At 34.5% G+C, this 18764-nt stretch overlaps 1 long non-coding RNA gene across 1 annotated transcript; it reads left to right on the top strand.

Annotated features, from left to right (window-relative positions):
- The first annotated feature begins 1183 nt into the window (after nucleotides 1-1183).
- On the top strand, nucleotides 1184-4251 carry LOC141667851 (uncharacterized). Its single transcript, XR_012552813.1, has 3 exons — nucleotides 1184-1485; nucleotides 1601-1671; nucleotides 1777-4251. It is a non-coding gene; the product is annotated as an uncharacterized LOC141667851 (long non-coding RNA).
- Nucleotides 4252-18764: the final 14513 nt, after the last annotated feature.

Raw genomic sequence — 18764 nt, 5'->3', positions numbered from 1 at the left:
AGAACAAGAATATTTTTTTCATAATTCAGAATATCGAATATCTGATTTGATCTTTAACAATTGAACATGATATGCTACATTACTCACCCATAAGAAATACGAGTATCAAAAATTATTTAAAAATGTGAGTTTGCTCAAAGCTAAAATAGTAACTACACAACTAATTGAGTTAAATATTTCATGTTTTTATGAACTTTATAGGGCCTAACTCATATCTACTCTCTTTTTGCTATTTGAAAGTGTAGAAAATCATTTATTTGAGATTTGGTTTATAACAATTACATGAAAATCATTAAAAGTCTTAATCATCAAGCTCAGAAAACTAATGATAAAAAATTAAATTTTTATAACGAGTCAATTTTATAACATACTGTATCAAAGTAATAATCTTCTAATATTTTAAATTAACAATAAAAATGTAAGACATTGAAGTACTATATAGTTGATATGTTTATGATATGCCCCATCATGTATTACTTAACTATGACGCCAAATCTATGCTAAAAAAAGAAATAAATATAAAATAACACATGTCATACATCTTCATCTAATCACGATTTAGGATATCGTAATTCACATATCAAGAACATGTTTTCATCAAAATCATGTTATATTATATGAAATAATTTAATAATTTTGAACAATAAATTACAGATACTTTTAATGTGGTATAATATATTTAAAATCTAAAAGTTTCAGTATCTATTTCGAATGTAATTTTGAACATATAGATAATATGATAATGACCTTATATCCTAACGAATTTGAAAATAGAAAAACCAGTTCAAATGTATTTTTGATCCATAATTTTTTTTAAAAACATAGTACTTATTATTATTATTATTATTATTATTATTATTATTAATGCTATTAGGTTACAAATATTACATTTTCATATTTACATATTTTGTCAAAGAATAAAATATTATATTTACGCTTGAAATAATATAATGACACATAAATATTATTTAAAAATACTATATAAACGAACGGCCCGTGCCTCGCACGGGCTTTTATGCTAGTTACTATTAATATAGCTATCTAAACAACAAGTTACGTAGCATAACTAGTTTGGCCATTTGGGTTTAGCATAGACATAACAAAAATGATCACAATTAAATAGGCAAAAAGATTCAACGAAAGTAGTAGAAATATTATAGTACTACTAATCTATATATCTATATAAAGCAGAATCTCGCGTGCGTGACGTGTCAGTTCTTAGCTTCCTCCTCGCCTATTTTCTCACTTCCTACCCAATCTGAATTTTGGGCTATTTTTTGTACAAATAAAAAATCATCAATTTAGGGTTTTCACTCTTCCGATACCTATAAGTTACAACCTTTTCATATGCCAATTCCGCTCAAAGAACCAACCTTTTCATCTGCTAAACCCGCTTAAAGCACCATGAGTATATATAGATGTGAATATAATTATGCCCCTAATGACTACGCTAAGTGAATAACAAAATTGGGGTGAATTAACCAGGTTTGGTCCTGCTCAATTTTAATTTTCTGCAGCTGTGTGTATATAATACACACATTCAAGTGAAGCTATATATGTATTGATTTAATTTTATTTATGTCTTCTTTTATATTGTTAGGGATTTTGGATTCTTTGCAGGGATGCAATGATCAATTCTCCGGGTTACTTTGTTTGACTCATGGATTACTTGTAAGTCCTTAGTATATAGTACTGAGCATATTTTTTTTCATTCTTCTTAAAAAGTGAAGATCTTGACGAGACCCTTTTATTCTATTATCATTGTTTGTGTTTCAGGATTGAAGTGAAATCTCCCGATGAGTTTTTGCATTTTAAAGTGTGGGATTCTGATTAAGTGTTTAATTAAAAATTAAAATTATTGGATAATTATCTGCAAATTTGGGTTGAGTTACTATTCTTCCTATTAAATTATAATGGTAGAAAGTGTATCTAGGAACTGAGACTTTGATAAGATGAAGGTGAATGATACGAAAAATTAAAAACAGGTTCTTCAGCTTATTGAACTTATAAAGCCAAGATCTTTATAGCACATTTTTAACCAGTTTCCATTGTCTGGTTTAATCCCCATTACTGCATCAATTCCACTGAACCGTGGATGCCCTTTTGTTAGTTTTAAGACTTAAAACATGGCCTTTGTGGTTCTCACAGTGTGCTTCTTAATCTTGATTACGTAGACTTATATCATTTTTCATATTATATATGGTTATCTTAGTGATATTGCAAGTCTGAGTAATATATACACATACTGATAGTAAAGATTCAATTTTGATGACATTGGAAGTGTAATATTTATATATATAAATATTACAACTGCTAGCATTTTATGTTTCTTAGCACTAACTTTGATTGTGTGATTGTGTATCTTCGAATGAAAGTTTATTAAAATAAATTTTACAACTACATTTAAAGAGCTTCTTTGTTGCTTTGAGTTTAAGAAGCTAGGATTTAAATCAACCACGACCACCTATATACGGTTGCTAAATGAACCACAACTACCTCTGTCCAATTGCCAAATGTCTGGTATGTTACTCTTTTCTGCATCAGTTGTGCAAATTCGTAGTTCCCCTATTGTAGACCTATTACAGTTTTCTGGATTTAATGTTCTGCTTGAAAATATTGATTTGGTAGATTTATCGCATTTGAGTTGTCTCTGTGATATTGTGCACAAATTAATTTCTCTAGATATATGGGGTAGTTTAAAAGAAACATGACTTGAGAGATATGATACTACTTTTGGTATAGGGATCCTGAAAGACCATTAACTGAATTGATCCGAAAAAGCCCTCTTGTAAGAGACCAGTACTTAGGTAACAAAAGAGAAGTTATTCGATTAATTTGCTACAAGGCAAGATAAGTATTTGTAAGTAATCTAACAAACTAGATTTTCTATAACTTGGGAATACCTTGTATTTTATGGCTAGGTTAGCATTTTTCCCTCTGAAGCGTCGAAGGATTAAGTACCCAACTTTTAACCAAACAAATACACAGAGTTAGAACTACAGAATAACATTGTTTGATTTATTTTTGGTAATGAAAAATGGGTACATGGTTTCATTCATATTATGTTTTGTTGTAGTACAGTACAAGTAATATTTGCTTCTCCGTTTATTGTCGTGCCTGGTGGATGGTATTGAAAGTGCTGCTGGTGCATATGATCTAGAAAAATTCCATTGGAATATCAATCTTACCTAGGCATGCCCAAATTGCAAATGTATTGTCAACCATACTGATTTATGAATACTCGTACATTTCCCTGAATCTAATTTAGTATGTCAAGAACGTTTTATATTTACATGAACCTTTTGTATGAGATAATTTGTGTGTATAAATATATGTATTAGCTAAATATAACATAATATTGTCATTTTAGCGGTGAGCCTTTAAGTTGCTCATGAACCTTTTGTATGAGATAATTTGTGTGTAAATATATATATTAGCTAAATATAACATAATATTGTCATTTTAGCGGTGAGCCTTTAAGTTGCTGGTTTGGCTTTTAGTCGTTGTAACACTTTGAACAGGTAGTAAAAATTAGGTGTTTGTTACTATGTATTCAGGTGACAGGCAGTGGGTGGTTAAGAATACCTAGAGGGGTGCAATTCGACCCATCTGGATCAAGAAATTTTAGGACATCTACTAGACAAAGCTCATTGTGAAAATTTGAAACCTCATCCTTTAATAAACGAGTTTATCACAACTGTTGAGATGAAAATGTGAATGAATGTATTTAATAATAATATCACTAATTTTTGGAGCATACAATTTTTTTTAATTGAAAATACATTTAATGGAGCAAGAGTAGGAATTACAAACTTGTACAAAGGCAATAAATTTAGATAAGAATAAAGCTATTCAAGACATAATTGATCTCTTTTTTTTGTTAAATTTTAGACTTCCATATACTGATTGCAGTGAATGCAACATTATGCTTAACTTTCATAGTAAAATGTAATAGTCTTTTTATTGCAGGGAAAAAGGGTTGATGTAATGTAAATATCTACTAAAATAACATGATGTCATTTTGTAAATCAAGTCTATTAACATGTTGGTTAGCACTTAGCAATATAATATGAGATAGTTTTATTTGACTATTGAAAGGCTTGCTACGAAGCATACAATATAAAAGTTTGCTACAATACAAATACAAATCTGCATTCAATATAACATGTGAAATAGTTTTATTAAGCATCAAATCGAATACTTAAAGATGATTATTTTAATTTAATAAAAAACATTTGTGTTAATAATTTTCTCGAATCGCGCGAAGCGCGGTATTTTTACCTAGTGAAAATAATAAAGGAAGAAAATGAAATGGGCCAAACTTTAAGACAAAAGAAAGTTGAGCTGAAGGATAATAATGAGCATGAATAAATGAACTGGTAAAATGAAACATGGAAAGATAAAAGTTTAAAAAAAAGAAAAAAAAGAAAATGACCGGTAATAAGCTAAAACCGGTAAACTGAATTGAGTAAACAAAGCAATAACCTCGGATCCAAAACTAGTGTGGACCGAAATTAACATAAAACAGAACTATAAAAATAACAGAAAGCACCACCCAGCACAAATTGAGGTTAATTGAGGTTGTATTAGGTATGTTAATCGCCAGAAAAATGTAAAGTGCCGGAAATGAAATAAAGAAACAAAAATAAAGTAGATCTAAAATTTAAGACAATTATTATTCAAAAGGGCTCTTTTCATCTCCCAAAGTATATAACTTGTGGGACTTTAAAAGATATCATAACCCAATTAATGTGAAGATAATAAGATTTAAAAACATAAAAGTAGGGAAGAAGATGGAAATTATAGAAAAACTTGATTAATACTACTTGAAAGAGTGCTTACAAATATTTGAGAGATACTACAATGAAAATGAAAACAAGATCTAGAATAAGAGAAAAGAGAGGCTACTACAAAATTTAGGGTAAACTAAGATAAAACTAAGGTGAGGAATACAAGGGGAAAGGGGGTATTTATAGCTAAAAAGTAGGGTTTAGGGTATAGTTGGGTGAATCTTGGTCATCCAAGTGAGAGGTGTGTTTTGTTGATCTTGACCCTTGATTTCCACCAACTCTTTCTTTTGGCGTTTTCTTCAAGTTGCTTGGTGACATTACATTTCTTCCATTTTTGCCCTTTTCTCCTTTTTTCTTCATATTTCTCATTTTTTCAAATATCTACAAAATGATGAGAATGCAACAAATTAATTTATTTAAAATATGAAAGCAAACAATAAATATGTATGAAATTATGCAAAATTATATGATTATCAGTTTGTTGGGTATATGTTGTGAACTTGATGATTACATTAACAAAATACCTTAGTAGATTCAACTTAGTGAATAATGTAGCACTCGACGGATGATCAGATATAGTCCCGACGGATGACTCAATATAGTTCCGACGGATGATGATTTGACATCCATCGAGTGAGTAGCTTGTGTAACAATAAGTCATGTAACACATTTCTGCAAACACCTTTGTATGGATTCAATAGTAGCATATAAGTCATTTGACTTTAACTAGATATGCAGAATAGGTTGATTAATTGTAAATATAAGATGTCTTGTAATTCTGCATAAGTGAAATGAAGTCAAGTGTCAAATAGCTACCCGACGGATGATCAACAAAGCTACCGATGGATGATCAACAAAGCTCCCGACGGATGATCAACAAGGCAACCTGACGGATAATAATCATGTACCCGACGGATGATCAATTCAAACATCTATTGATAGTGACAACAGAGTCACATGCGTCGAGTATTTGCAAAAGGAATGTGGCAGCCTATTCAGCTGGGTTTTTTAGAACAAAGAAGCATTACCATTTCCATGCTATTATGAAGATTTTCAAAGATGCTGGAATAGAATAGTGAAGCAGCATGGTATTAGACTTGATAGGTTTTGTTTTATTATCTTGTCTTATTACTATGTAATCTTGGTAATATATAAACCAAGAGTAGCAAGTATGACAATAACAAGACTAAGCAAATACATTCTCAAAGAAACAATTGTAAGTTGTATCCTGTAACATTTCTCTATAAGTTTAGTTGTTCATATTTGTAAGCAACTGTGAGCTATTCAAGCTTCACAGAGTTCTCTTGATATATATATATATATATATATATATATATATATATATCTGGTGGATACATTCAAATTCACCAGAAAGTTTTTAAAGACTTGTGGTTTTAATTACTTGTGTTTTGATTCATCTAACTCTTCATTCCGCATTTTGCAAATCAAACACTTATATATTATTAAGTTAGAATAATTTTTCTTTAATTTGAAAAAGTAGCCAGAATTATATTCAACCCCCTTCTGTAATTCTTGTTGTATTGTTAGGGACTAACAATTGGTATCAGAGCAAGCTCTTGAAGCACAAAGAGTTTAAAGATCACAAAAAACAACAAGATGAACAAGAAGGATGTTGGAGTCAAGATTCCTTTTCTGGACAAAGATAATTATCATCACTGGATGGTAAAGATGCATCTTCATTTACTTTCTCAAGATGAGTCCTATGTGGATTGCATAGAGAGGGGTCCTCACGTACCAATGAGAGCTGCAACTGGAAATGAGCCATCAGTTCCCAAGCCAAGGCATGAATGGTCAGATCCTGATATTGAACAAGTCAGGAAAGACAAGAAAGCCATGAATATTTTATTCAATGGAGTTGATGGTGACATGTTTGACAACATCATCAACTGCAAGACAGCCAACGAGCTTTGGGACACCATTCAAATAATCTGTGATGGCACTGAACAAGTTAGAGAAAACAAGATGCAGTTACTAATTCAACAATATGAGCATTTCCACTGTGAAGAAGGTGAAACTCTCACTTATATGTTTAGTAGATTTCAAAAGCTACTGAATGCTCTGAAGCTGCATGGAAGAGTCTACCAAACCAAAGACTCTAACCTCAAATTTCTGAGATTTCTTCCAAAAGAATGGAAACCAATGACAGTCTCCTTGAGAAATTCACAAGAATATAAGGAGTTTACACTAGAGAGACTGTATGGCATTCTAAAGACTTATGAGCTTGAAATAGAGCAAGATGAAAGAATGGAGAAAGGGAGAAAGAAAGGAGGGTCCATTGCACTGGTTGTTGAGTTAGGGAAAGAGAAGGAGATGAAAATAGAAGCTGTTGAGTCTACTTCAAAGGTCTGTGAAAACAAGGGCAAGGGGCTGGTAGCAGAAAATGAAGATTCTTTAAGCCAATATGATATGAATGATATTGATGAACATATTATATTTCTTTCCAGAAGATTTTCCAAGCTCAAGTTCAAGAAGAACTTTGGAGCAGCTAAGCCAAATAGAAACATGGTGGATAAATCAAAATTCAAATGTTTCAAATGTGGCTTGGCAGGGCACTTTGCCAGTGAGTGTAGAAAGTCAGATTTCAGCAAGAAAAAGTTTGAGCCTGTGGATTATAAACAGAAGTATTTTGAGCTGCTCAAACAAAAGGAAAGGGCTTTCATTACACAAGAAAGTGACTGGGCAGCAGATGGTCTGGATGGGGATGAAGATGTCAGCTATGTCAATCTAGCCCTAATGGCCAAGTCTGATGAAACAGAGACAAGTTCTTCAAGTAATCAGGTAATCACCACTAACCTTGCACATTTATCTAAAGCTGAGTGTAATGATGCAATAAATGACATGTCTACAGAATTATATCATCTGCGTGTTACACTTAAGTCCCTCACTAAGGAAAATGCTAAAATCAAAGAAAACAATTTGTTTTTAAGTGAGAGAAATAATGTGCTAGAGTCTCAGTTTATTGAATTTGAAAAATTGAGAATATAATGTAAGATTGCTAAGGATGAATTAACTGAGTCCTTGAAGAAAGATGAAATTTTGAAGAAGCAGCTTGATCGTGAACAAGAGGTGATTAAGGCATGAAAATCATCTAGAGATGTCCATGCTCAAATCACCAAAGTTCAAGGTATTGAGTCTTTCTGTGATGCAGCCTGGAAAAAGAATAAATAGAAGCTAGAATCCAATTTGGTTGAAGGATTGCTAATAGATGTAGACTCGACGGATGATGAGAGTCATCCGTCGGATAATCAAAAGGATTATTCGTCGAGTGACATTAATCCTCATCCGTCGGCTGTGAGCAAATCTGTGAGTAAAGCCAAACTTTCCAAGTTAAATGAAAAATATGAATCAGTTTCCAAAAACTTTATTTCAGTAGAATCTAGTCAAGTGAAGAAGGAGAAGAAAGTGAATGTTGGTCATCTGTCCATAAAGCAATTGAATGACAGACTAGAAAAGATTGAGGTTAAAACAGAGGCTAAAAAGAAAAACAATAGAAATGGAAAAGTAGGGATTAACAAACATAACAACTACACACCTGATAAGTATGCTCCAAGAAAAATCTGTGTTAAGTGTGGTAGTGTTAATCATCTGTCTGGTAATTGTAAAATTGCCATGCCTACCTCCATGACTGTACCACCTCCTTTTCCCAATATGAGTACTATGCCTTCTATGCCTATGCATGCTATGACTACACAGAATATGAATGCACAATTTGCTAATATACCATTTGCACCTAATCCTTATTATGTTGCATTTAATATGCCTCAGATGCCATTTAGCATGCCCTACTGGAATAACATGTTTGCGAATAGCATGCCATTTCCTGTTAATCAAAATATGCATGATAATTCTGTTTTAATGAATGGTTTCAAAGGTCCAACTCAGATGACTAAGGATGAATCTGATATCCCCAAGTCAAATGAGATCAAACCTAAGAAACAAAAGAAGAAAGCTAACAAGGCAGGACCCAAGGAAACTTGGGTACCAAAATCAACTTGATTTGATTTTAATGTGTGTAGGGAAACAGAAAGAACCTGTGGTACTGGAGATTCTACCCTGCTCACAGAGTTCAAGGAAAGAGCTGGCCCAAGTATTACTTTTGGAGATGACAGCAAGGGTTATACTGTGGGATATGGCTTGATTTCAAAAGACAATATCATCATTGAGGAGGTTGCCTTAGTGGATGGTCTCAAGCACAATTGTTGAGTATCAGCTAGCTATGTGATAAAGGCAATTCAGTAACCTTCACTACAGAAGCCTGTGTTGTGACAAACAAGAGGAGCAACAAAGTGTTTCTCACTGGAGTGAGAAAAGGAAATGTGTACTTAGCTGACTTCAACTCATCAAATGCAGAATCTGTTACTTGTCTTCTCAGTAAAGCAAGTTAAGATAAAAGTTGGCTATGGCAAAAGAAGCTATCCCATCTAAACTTCAAGACCATGAATGAGCTTGTAAAGAAAGAACTGGTTAGAGGTATTCCTCAAGTGGAGTTTTCTAAGGATGGACTGTGTGATGCTTGTCAAAAGGGAAAACAAATCAAAGCATCATTCAAAAAGAAGCTTGATTCAACAATTGAAGAACCTTTGCAACTGCTACACATGGATTTGTTTGGACCAGTCAATGTGTTGTCCATCTCAAGGAAAATATTTTGCCTAGCAATTGTAGATGATTTCTCAAATTTCTCTTGGATATATTTCCTAAAGTCTAAAGGTGAGGCTAGTGAAATTATCATCAATCAGATAAGGCAAGTCAACAATCATCCGGATTTCAAAGTTAGAAGAATTAGGAGTGACAATGGAACTGAATTCAAGAATTCTGTTATGAGAGTATTTTGTGAAGAGATTGGGATTATGCATGAGTTTTCAGCAGCAAGAACTACACAACAAAATGGAGTAGTAGAAAGAAAGAACAGATCACTTATTGAAGCTGCAAGGACAATGCTTGAAGAATCAAAGTTACCAACATATTTCTGGGCGGAAGCTGTAAATACTGCATGCTACACTCAGAATATTTCTTTGGTTAGTCAAACAAAATGCATGACTCCCTACCAATTGTTCAAGAACAAGAAGCCAACTCTAAATTTTCTTCATGTCTTTGGCTGCAAATGTTATATCTTGAGAAATCAAACTGATCAAAATGGGAAGTTTGATTTTAAAGCAGATGAAGGAATTTTTGTTGGATATGCTGTTGGTAAAGCATACAGAGTCTACAATCTAAGAACCAACATTGTTATGGAATCAATACATGTTGTATTTGATAATAAAAAGATTGAAGGACTACTAGATGGAGATTATCATGAGAGCCTCAAATTTGACAATGTGGAGATGGTTAGTGATGACAGTGATGATGAAAGTGATCAAGAAACTACAACTAAGGATACTGCAGAAAAATCTACAACCAATGAAGCCAATAACTCAACATCCATCGAGTTATAAAATACTTCATTCGTCGACAGACAATCTGCATCATCCATCGGGAGACAATCATCCTCATCCGTCGGAACTCAAAATACACCATCCATCGAGTCATCAAAAGAAGCTGAAAGTCAGAATAGATCACTTACAGAAAGCCCCTCTTTTTCAAATCATAGATTTATAAACTCAGGGGGAGTCTCTAATAATCAAAACTCAATCACACATCAAGACAACAATGAGGCCTCTTCATCTAGAGCTAATCTACCTCAACAAAGAAAATGGACAAAGGATCACCCCTTTGAGCTCATCATTGATGATGTATCTTCTAGAGTTCAAACAAGGAGAGCAACTCAAGAAGAATGTCTATATAGCAGTTTCCTATCCAAGGAAGAACCAAAGAAAGTAGAAGAAGCTTTGTTGGATCCTGATTGGATTTTAGCTATGCAGGAAGAGCTAAACCAATTTGAAAGGAACAATATGTGAAAGCTGGTACCCAAGCCTAAAGGAAAGAATCCAATAGACACCAAATGGGTATTCAAAAATAAGATGGATGAAAATGGCATAGTAGTTAGGAACAAAGCTAGATTGGTTGCTAAAGGCTACTGTCAACAAAGAGGAATAGATTTTGATGAAACCTTTGCTCCTGTTGCAAGACTTGAAGCCATCAGAATTTTCTTAGCCTATGTAGCCCATGCCAATTTCAAGTTCTATCAAATGGATGTCAAGATTGCTTTTCTAAATGGAGATTTGGAGGAGGAAGTCTATGTCAATCAGCCTCCTGGTTTTGAAGATCCAAATCTAACTAATCAAGTATACTATCTTTTGAAAGCACTCTATGGATTGAAGCAAGCACCTAGATCCTGGTATGACACTTTGTCAAAGTTTATTTTAGAGAATCACTTCACTAGAGTTACCGTAGACAAAACTTTATTATTTAGAAATATTAATGGCTCTAGCATACTTGTTCAAATTTATGTAGATGATATTATTTTTGGTTCTACAGATGAAAAACTTTGCAAAAAGTTTGCCAAATTGATGCAAAGTAAGTATGAAATGATCATGATGGGAGAACTAACTTACTTTCTTGGTTTGCAAGTTAAGCAAGTTAGTGATGGAATATTCATTAGTCAAACTAAATAAATTTATGATCTTTTGAAGAAGTTTGAACTAATGGATTGCACATCTGTAAAAACTCCCATGGCCACTGCAACTAAACTTGAATTAAACACTACTGAAAAGTCTGTGAATATTTCAAGTTATAGAGGCATGGTTGACTCACTTCTATACTTAACAGCTAGTAGGCCAGATATAATGTTTGCTACATATCTTTGTGCTAGATTTCAGGCTGATCCTAGAGAATCTCATTTAATTGCTATTAAGATAATTTTCAGATATCTCAAAGGTACAACAAAACTTGGCATTTGGTACCCTAGAGATTCTGATTTTGATCTAACTGGTTATTCAGATGCAGATTATGCAGCTTGTAGAATTGATAGAAAAAGTACAACATGAACCTGTCAATTTTTAGAAAATAAGTTTGTGTCCTGGTTCAGTAAAAAACAAAATTCAGTTTCTACTTCTACAGCTGAAGCTGAATATATTGCTGCTGGAAGTTGCTGTGAACATATTTTTTGGATGAAAAACCAATTGCTAGACTATGGTCTACAAGTGGAAAGAATTCCTATTTTCTGTGATAACACAAGTGCAATTTCCATCACTGAGAATCCAGTACAACATTCAAGAACAAAGCACATAGACATTAAGTACCACTTCATAAGGGAACATGTAATGAATGGTACTGTGGAACTACATTTTGTTCCATGTGAAAAATAGCTTACAGATATATTCACCAAGCCACTGGATGAATCCACCTTTTCAAGGTTGGTAAGTGAGTTAGGTATGCTTAATTACTCTTGAATCTTTTCAGATATTTTGCAAGATGTAATGCAGCCAGAAATTTAATTGATTTATCAGTGATGGATGAAATTTTGGCCAAGTAAAAATTTACATCCTGACGGATGATCATTATCCATCAAGTCTGATCATCCGTCGGAATATAAATTGTTATTGAAATCAATAATTTTTCTGGAATTTTTATAACTTGGCGGATAACTGATTTATCCTCATCCGTCGAATTGTCTCATTCTTAGCCGTTGATATTCTGAACATTATCCATCGAGTATACTTACAGTTTGTAAGCATAACATGATAGATAAGTGATGGAATTTTTACAGTTTATTTTTTTAACGGCTATTTTGGGCAATTTTATTGGTCACTTTATTTTACTTTATTACTTTTGACAGTTATTTTTGAGATAGTATAAAAGCAAAATTCATTTTTATTTCTTTTCTTTTATCATTCTCAATTCATCTGCTCTAACTTCTTTTTTTCTCAAAAGCAATTACCCTCTTTCTCTCTGCAATTTTTACTCTCTAACAATGGCACCAGTCGTCAAAATCATGTCTCATACTGGCTTTATCTATGAGAAGAACAATTTCACGGCTCTAGTAAACAAGGGGATTCAGCAGTCTGGCGACTACCACAAAATGATGGATTTTGTGCAAGGCTGTAAGCTCAAATATGCCATGTTGGAATCTCCCACTATCTACTGTGAGGTTGTGGAGGAAATATGGACGACTACCGTGTACAACTCAACTGACAAGACCATCACCTTCACCATTAAAGGTAAGGAATTATGTGTTAATAGTGACATTGTTAAAGCATGCTTAATACTGTCACTACTCCACACACATACATTGATATTGTTAACATGTTAAACTCTATGGGTTATGCACTCACCATCTCTAAATTAAGTGAAATTAGGAGATCGGGTCTTAGGAAAGAATAAAGTTATCTGTGTGATGTAGTTACTAAACTATTTTCTGGTAAAATTAGCAATTTTGATTCTGTTAATATCTCCATGCTCAACATGCTTTACATGCTAGTAACTGATAAAAATACTTCAATTTTAGTGATCTTGTCTTGTTTGAGTTGGGGTTTAAGTTAGGGGAGCTTAATAAGAAGGGTAATAATGTTTATTATGCTAGATTTCTAATGATGATTGCTAACCACCTCTCTGAGGATATTGTGCTTGAAAATCCAACCAACAAGTTAGATTGTTGGGTTCAAGAAAGGATAATTATTGCAGATCTCAATAGAGCAGATCACCACAAAGAGGTGCCACTCTTCTACTTTCCTGTAATGGAGGCACCTCAGGTAAGTGAAGTAATTTCAACTGTCTCTACTCTTCTAACCTCAACCATTTCTTTGCCTTCTAGTGTAGTAGTGGCATCTGTGTCAATGACCAGACAAATGCCTACCCAAGCTACCAAAACCAAAGTTTCAAAACTAAAGACAAAGAAAGCCCCCTCTGGTGTCTCTCAAAAGATGCCAATTGTAAAATCCACTAAACACAAAGAGGGGAGTGTGAAGGTGGGAAAGACAGGTGAGGGACATGGTGAAAATCAAAGAAGACCTAAGGTTAAGGATGATGAGCATAGTGTACCCAAACCAAGCCACACCACAGTTTTCCAACAAACTGTGGTTGTTAATAAGGATAAGAGCTCAATTCTAGTTTCATCCTCCCAAAGGATGTAACTATTAAAATAAGCTCTCAACCAGGAGCACAGAACAAAAGGGGTAGGGACACAAGTTCACCACAAACCTACACAAGAAAGAATAAATCTAAAACCTTTGGGGATGCACAGGGTACACACACAGTGCAAACTGGAGCTAAAGACCCAGTCACTGCACCATCTTAAAGTCAAATTGATGTGGCTCCAACAAATGTGGAGTCACAACCAAAATCTATACAAATTGAAACACCTTAAACACCAAATTCTCCCACACAATCTTTGGATGTTGACATGATTCAAACATCACAACCATATTCTCCATCTTTAACTCTGTTGGAGAAGCCAAAAATCCATTCAAGTGAGCATCATCTTGTAGATGATTTGTTGGCTCACTTGCCATTTCTTTCTGAGACTGTTGAGACATCTGTGCCAAAATTCTCATCAATCTGCACAGAGTTCACAATAGTTTCCACTCCAAACTCATTCATTTCTACTCACTCGATGGATATTGTTCATCAGCCGAGTAGTGATTGTATCCCGACGGATGTGCCTAACAGCAGTCATCCATCGGATAGTCAAATTACTACCCGATGGATATTTCTCATCCGTCGGGTGTCTCTGCACAACTCCAAAGTTCAACTATGGTCACAAGTGCAGATGACTTAGTAATTGTGCAATCACTATTAGGATTGAGGGAAGGTAGTGACATGAGTGAGAGTCTGGGTTTCTCCCAGGAAAAAGGAGAGAAAATGAGTGATCCAATACAGTCCATTTCTTCAGGACTGGCAAAGGTGAGTGTGAGGAGTCCCACCTTAGATGGTGAGGGTGAGGGTGTGAGGGTGGGGAGCCAAGGTGAGATCTTGATGCAAGAAAAGAGAGATTATGAGAGAAATGCAAGTACAGGAGATATAAGGGTGAATGTCATTATAAGTGAGTTAATGAATGTTCAGGATGCAGACAGGGAGGGACTATTTCAGAAAACTGAAGCTGATATAGATTCCACCTCCTTAGATGCTGAGACATTTACTCACCCTGTTCCAGCATATCAACTTCTAGCTGGACAGGGAAATGACAATGCAGAAAGGATGCTAAACTTGGTGCACACCACATAGTCCATGCAAAGAGCTAAGGATGCCATCACAGCTTTGCCTTCAACAGCTGGTGATATTGATTATGAGACTGGTGGTTCAGAAGAATTCTTTAGAGGCGAGGGTGGAGATAGTGAAGAAGAGCCATTGGACATAGGGGGAGAAGCAGGCCCTAGTTCAAGACCAGGCATGCCATCTTGGGCATTTTAAAAGCAATGTGATGAACACTACTTCAAGATAACCCTGATTCAACTTATAAATCAGACAAACTCTGCTCTTCAAACCACCATAAATGCCAGCACCAAAAATCTCCTTCAAGCACATCTTGCTTCTCTGCAACTATAACAAATCCAAGGTCTTCAATATGCTCAAGATGTCAACACTATCAAAGGTGATATTGATCAGATGAAAAAGGACATTTCTGACAGGATGGACTCTAAACTTCCAGAAGCTACAATACTTGACATTAAGAGACAACTCAGTAAAAAATTCTGATCTTGCCACAAAGATTGATGCTTTGGATACAAGAATGACAGCAATGGAAGAATCTCTTACAACAATCCATCTACACCAAGCTCAACAAACAGACTTGCTTCAGAAACTGGTGGCTGCACAGACCTCCTCCTCTACTCAGCTTGATGATAACAAAAAGGGGGAGAAAGAGAGCTCTAGGAGTGAAGGGGAGCAAAAAGTGCTCAACATTCAAGTGAGTAAAGCAATTATGCCAACAATTGCTTTCACAAAGTCACCAGCTAAAGATAGCATTGATCTAATTAATGAAGCAGCAACCACTTTGAGAGCAGCTGAGAAGAAGCAGTTTACAATAAACTGGGAGAAAATTGATAAGGATATTCAAAAGAGATTTGGTCTAGAAAATAAGCCGGAAAAATCATCCATTCATCCCTCTCAAGTCTGGCAAATTTCTGTGAATGAAATGAGCATGAATTATCTGGAAAGAGGCCAGACATCCTGCATCAAGTCTCCAAAGGCATATCTAATCTTGAAGCCAAAGGTGATCTACCCAAAATCTTCTCTAAATAATCCTTTGGATACAGTGTATGAGACACCAAAGCCTGATGAGAAGAAACTGTTGTCAAGATCTATTACATTCTACAAGGGATCCAGCTGATTACGCATTGAAAAGGAGAATTGCCAAAGTTTTCAGAAATGGTAAAGAAATCTGTGTGGTGGCTGGACACACTCAATTTGCTGAAGCAAAAAGGGAAGAAAAGGCAAGATTGAAGCAAGAAAAGAAGTAAGCTACTCTAAAAGCTAAAAAGCTCAAGCAAAAGAAGGAGCAAGCTGCTATCTTGGCCAAGCTGCAAGCTGTGAAACCCACACAACAAATTCCTGAACAACCATCTGGAACCACTGGATCTAAGGATCTGAAAATGCAAGAAGAATCACAACAAAAAAGAAGGTTTAGATGCAAACTTCACTCAAAGAAAATTGAACTTTGATGAAGAAGGATTGGAAGATCAGTTTCCCAAAAAGTCTACTTTTACCTCAACTCAAACATCCATGCCCTCTGTGGCACATGAAGAATTCAAGATAGATCCATCCAAGAATTTCCATGGTGAACCAATCATTCCAAAGGATAAGCCAATAGACTGGGATAGTCTACCAATTCCTGAACTCAATCTACCTCATTTCATGAAGCGAAAGAAGACAAAGATCAGGGCAGTCAAGAAAGTAAAGCCCTCAACTCTTAGATCCAAGTCCCTAACGAAAGCTCAAACCAAGGTCAACAAGGGAGATATCATGTACATCTGTGATATCAAGGAATTCTCTGATCTAAACCTCTATCTGGATGAACTGAAAGAAGTTAGAGGGATTGATGCTTACAGGAATCTACCTGAAAGGTTAGTATTCAAGTACAAGGGAGGAAAAGAGATACCATGGCCACTTCACAGGATTCTTCAAGAGAGCCAATCTGTACTAATAAAAGTTTATTCATCCTTCAAAAAGAAGTTTGGATTCAATGTGACAGCTAGAAGATTAGTTCTAAAGAAGATTGAAGAACTGAGGAGTATTAGAGGCAAAGATGCACTCCCAAAGACTTTAACAATTCCTTACACAGGGAATAGAGTGCATCTAAGGCCCGAACTGGCTAATGGAATTCATGGATGATAAGGGAGTTAGAAGATTCTTCAGATTAGAAGACCAGTTGAGCATCTCTAACAATGAGACTCTTCTTGAAATGCAAGGAATGCTAGATCTTTCAGAATCTGATGAACTTGAATTCCATAGACAGCTCCAAAATCAGATAGAAGAAAACAACAGGAGGCTTGGGAAGAAATCCAGACAATCAGGGAAATAGATCAATCTGCTCAGACTAGAGGAGCACCTTGAAAATGATTGTGAGCAAATCTTTGTACACTTTGTCTTGTAAATTTTTCAGTAACTAATGCAGCACTTTTTAGTTTTATCTACTACTTTTTAAATCTATATTTTTAGAGTGTTTTGTTATCATCGAGTTTCTCTTAATTTATGGCTATAATTCTAGTAGACATAAATTGGGGGAGATTGTTGGGTATATGTTGTGAACTTGATGATTACATTAAAAAAATACCTTAGTAGATTCAACTTAGTGAATAATGTAGCACTCGATAGATGATCAGATATAGTCCCGACGGATGACTCAATATAGTCCCGACGGATGATGATTTGACATCCATCGAGTGAGTAGCTTGTGTAATAATAAGTCATGTAGCACATTTCTGCAAACACCTTTGTACATATTCTGTAGTAGCATATAAGTCATGTCGACTTTAACTTGATATGCAGAATAGGTTGATTAATTGTAAATATAAGATGTCTTGTAATTCTGCATAAGTGAAATGAAGTCAAGTGTCAAATAGCTACCCGAAGGATGATCAACAAAGCTACCGACGGATGATCAACAAAGCTCCCGACGGATGATCAACAAGGCAACTCGACGGATAATAATCATGTACCTGACGGATGATCAATTCAAACATTTGTTGACAGTGACAACACAGTCACATGCGTCGAGTGTTTGCAAAAGGAATGTGGCAACCTATTCAGCTGGGTTTTTGAGAACAAAGAAGCATTACCATTTCCATGCTATTATGAAGATATTCAAAGATGCTGGAATATAGTAGTGAAGCAACATGGTATTAGACTTGATAGGTTTTGTTTTATTATCTTGTCTTATTACTATGTAATCTTGGTAATATATAAACCAAGAGTAGCAAGTATGACAATAACAAGACTAAGCAAATACATTCTCAAAGAAACAACTGTAAGCTGTATCCTATAGCATTTCTCTGTAAGTTTAGTTGTTCATATTTGTAAGCAGCTGTGAGCTATTCAAGCTTCACAGGGTTCTCTTAATATATATATATGTATATATATATATATCTCTGGTGGATACATTCAAATCCACCAGAAAGTTTTTAAAGACTTGTGTTTTTAATTACTTGTGTTTTGATTTTTCTAACTCTTCATTCCGCATTTTGCAAATCAAACACTTATATATTATTAAGTTAAAACCATTTTTCTTTAATCTGAAAAAGTAGCCAGAATTATATTCAACCCCCCTTTCGGTAATTTTGTTGTATTGTTAGGGACTAACACAGTTCCCGAATATATAAACTATATTTTCTTAAAAAGTAACACTTGATTATGATAGAAAATATTATAAGGATCGTTTAGGCGCTAAAATCGTTTGATTCCGATTTACTGATCAAAAGTTATGACCATTTTAGTAAAAGGGATTTACGCGACAAAACTGCTACAAATTACGAACTTTGTAAATATAAATGATCGACTTAAAAATATTTAAAAATCATGAAATTTTTACAGAGAGTAATAAATAGAGTTTATTAGCTTCCATAAAATTTTAGGTAAAATGTT

This window comes from Apium graveolens, chromosome 6 (genome assembly GCF_009905375.1).
Source record: "Apium graveolens cultivar Ventura chromosome 6, ASM990537v1, whole genome shotgun sequence".
NCBI lineage: Eukaryota > Viridiplantae > Streptophyta > Magnoliopsida > Apiales > Apiaceae > Apium > Apium graveolens.
The sequence above is the reverse complement of the archived record's forward strand: the minus strand, read 5'-3'. Positions and strand labels throughout refer to the sequence as shown.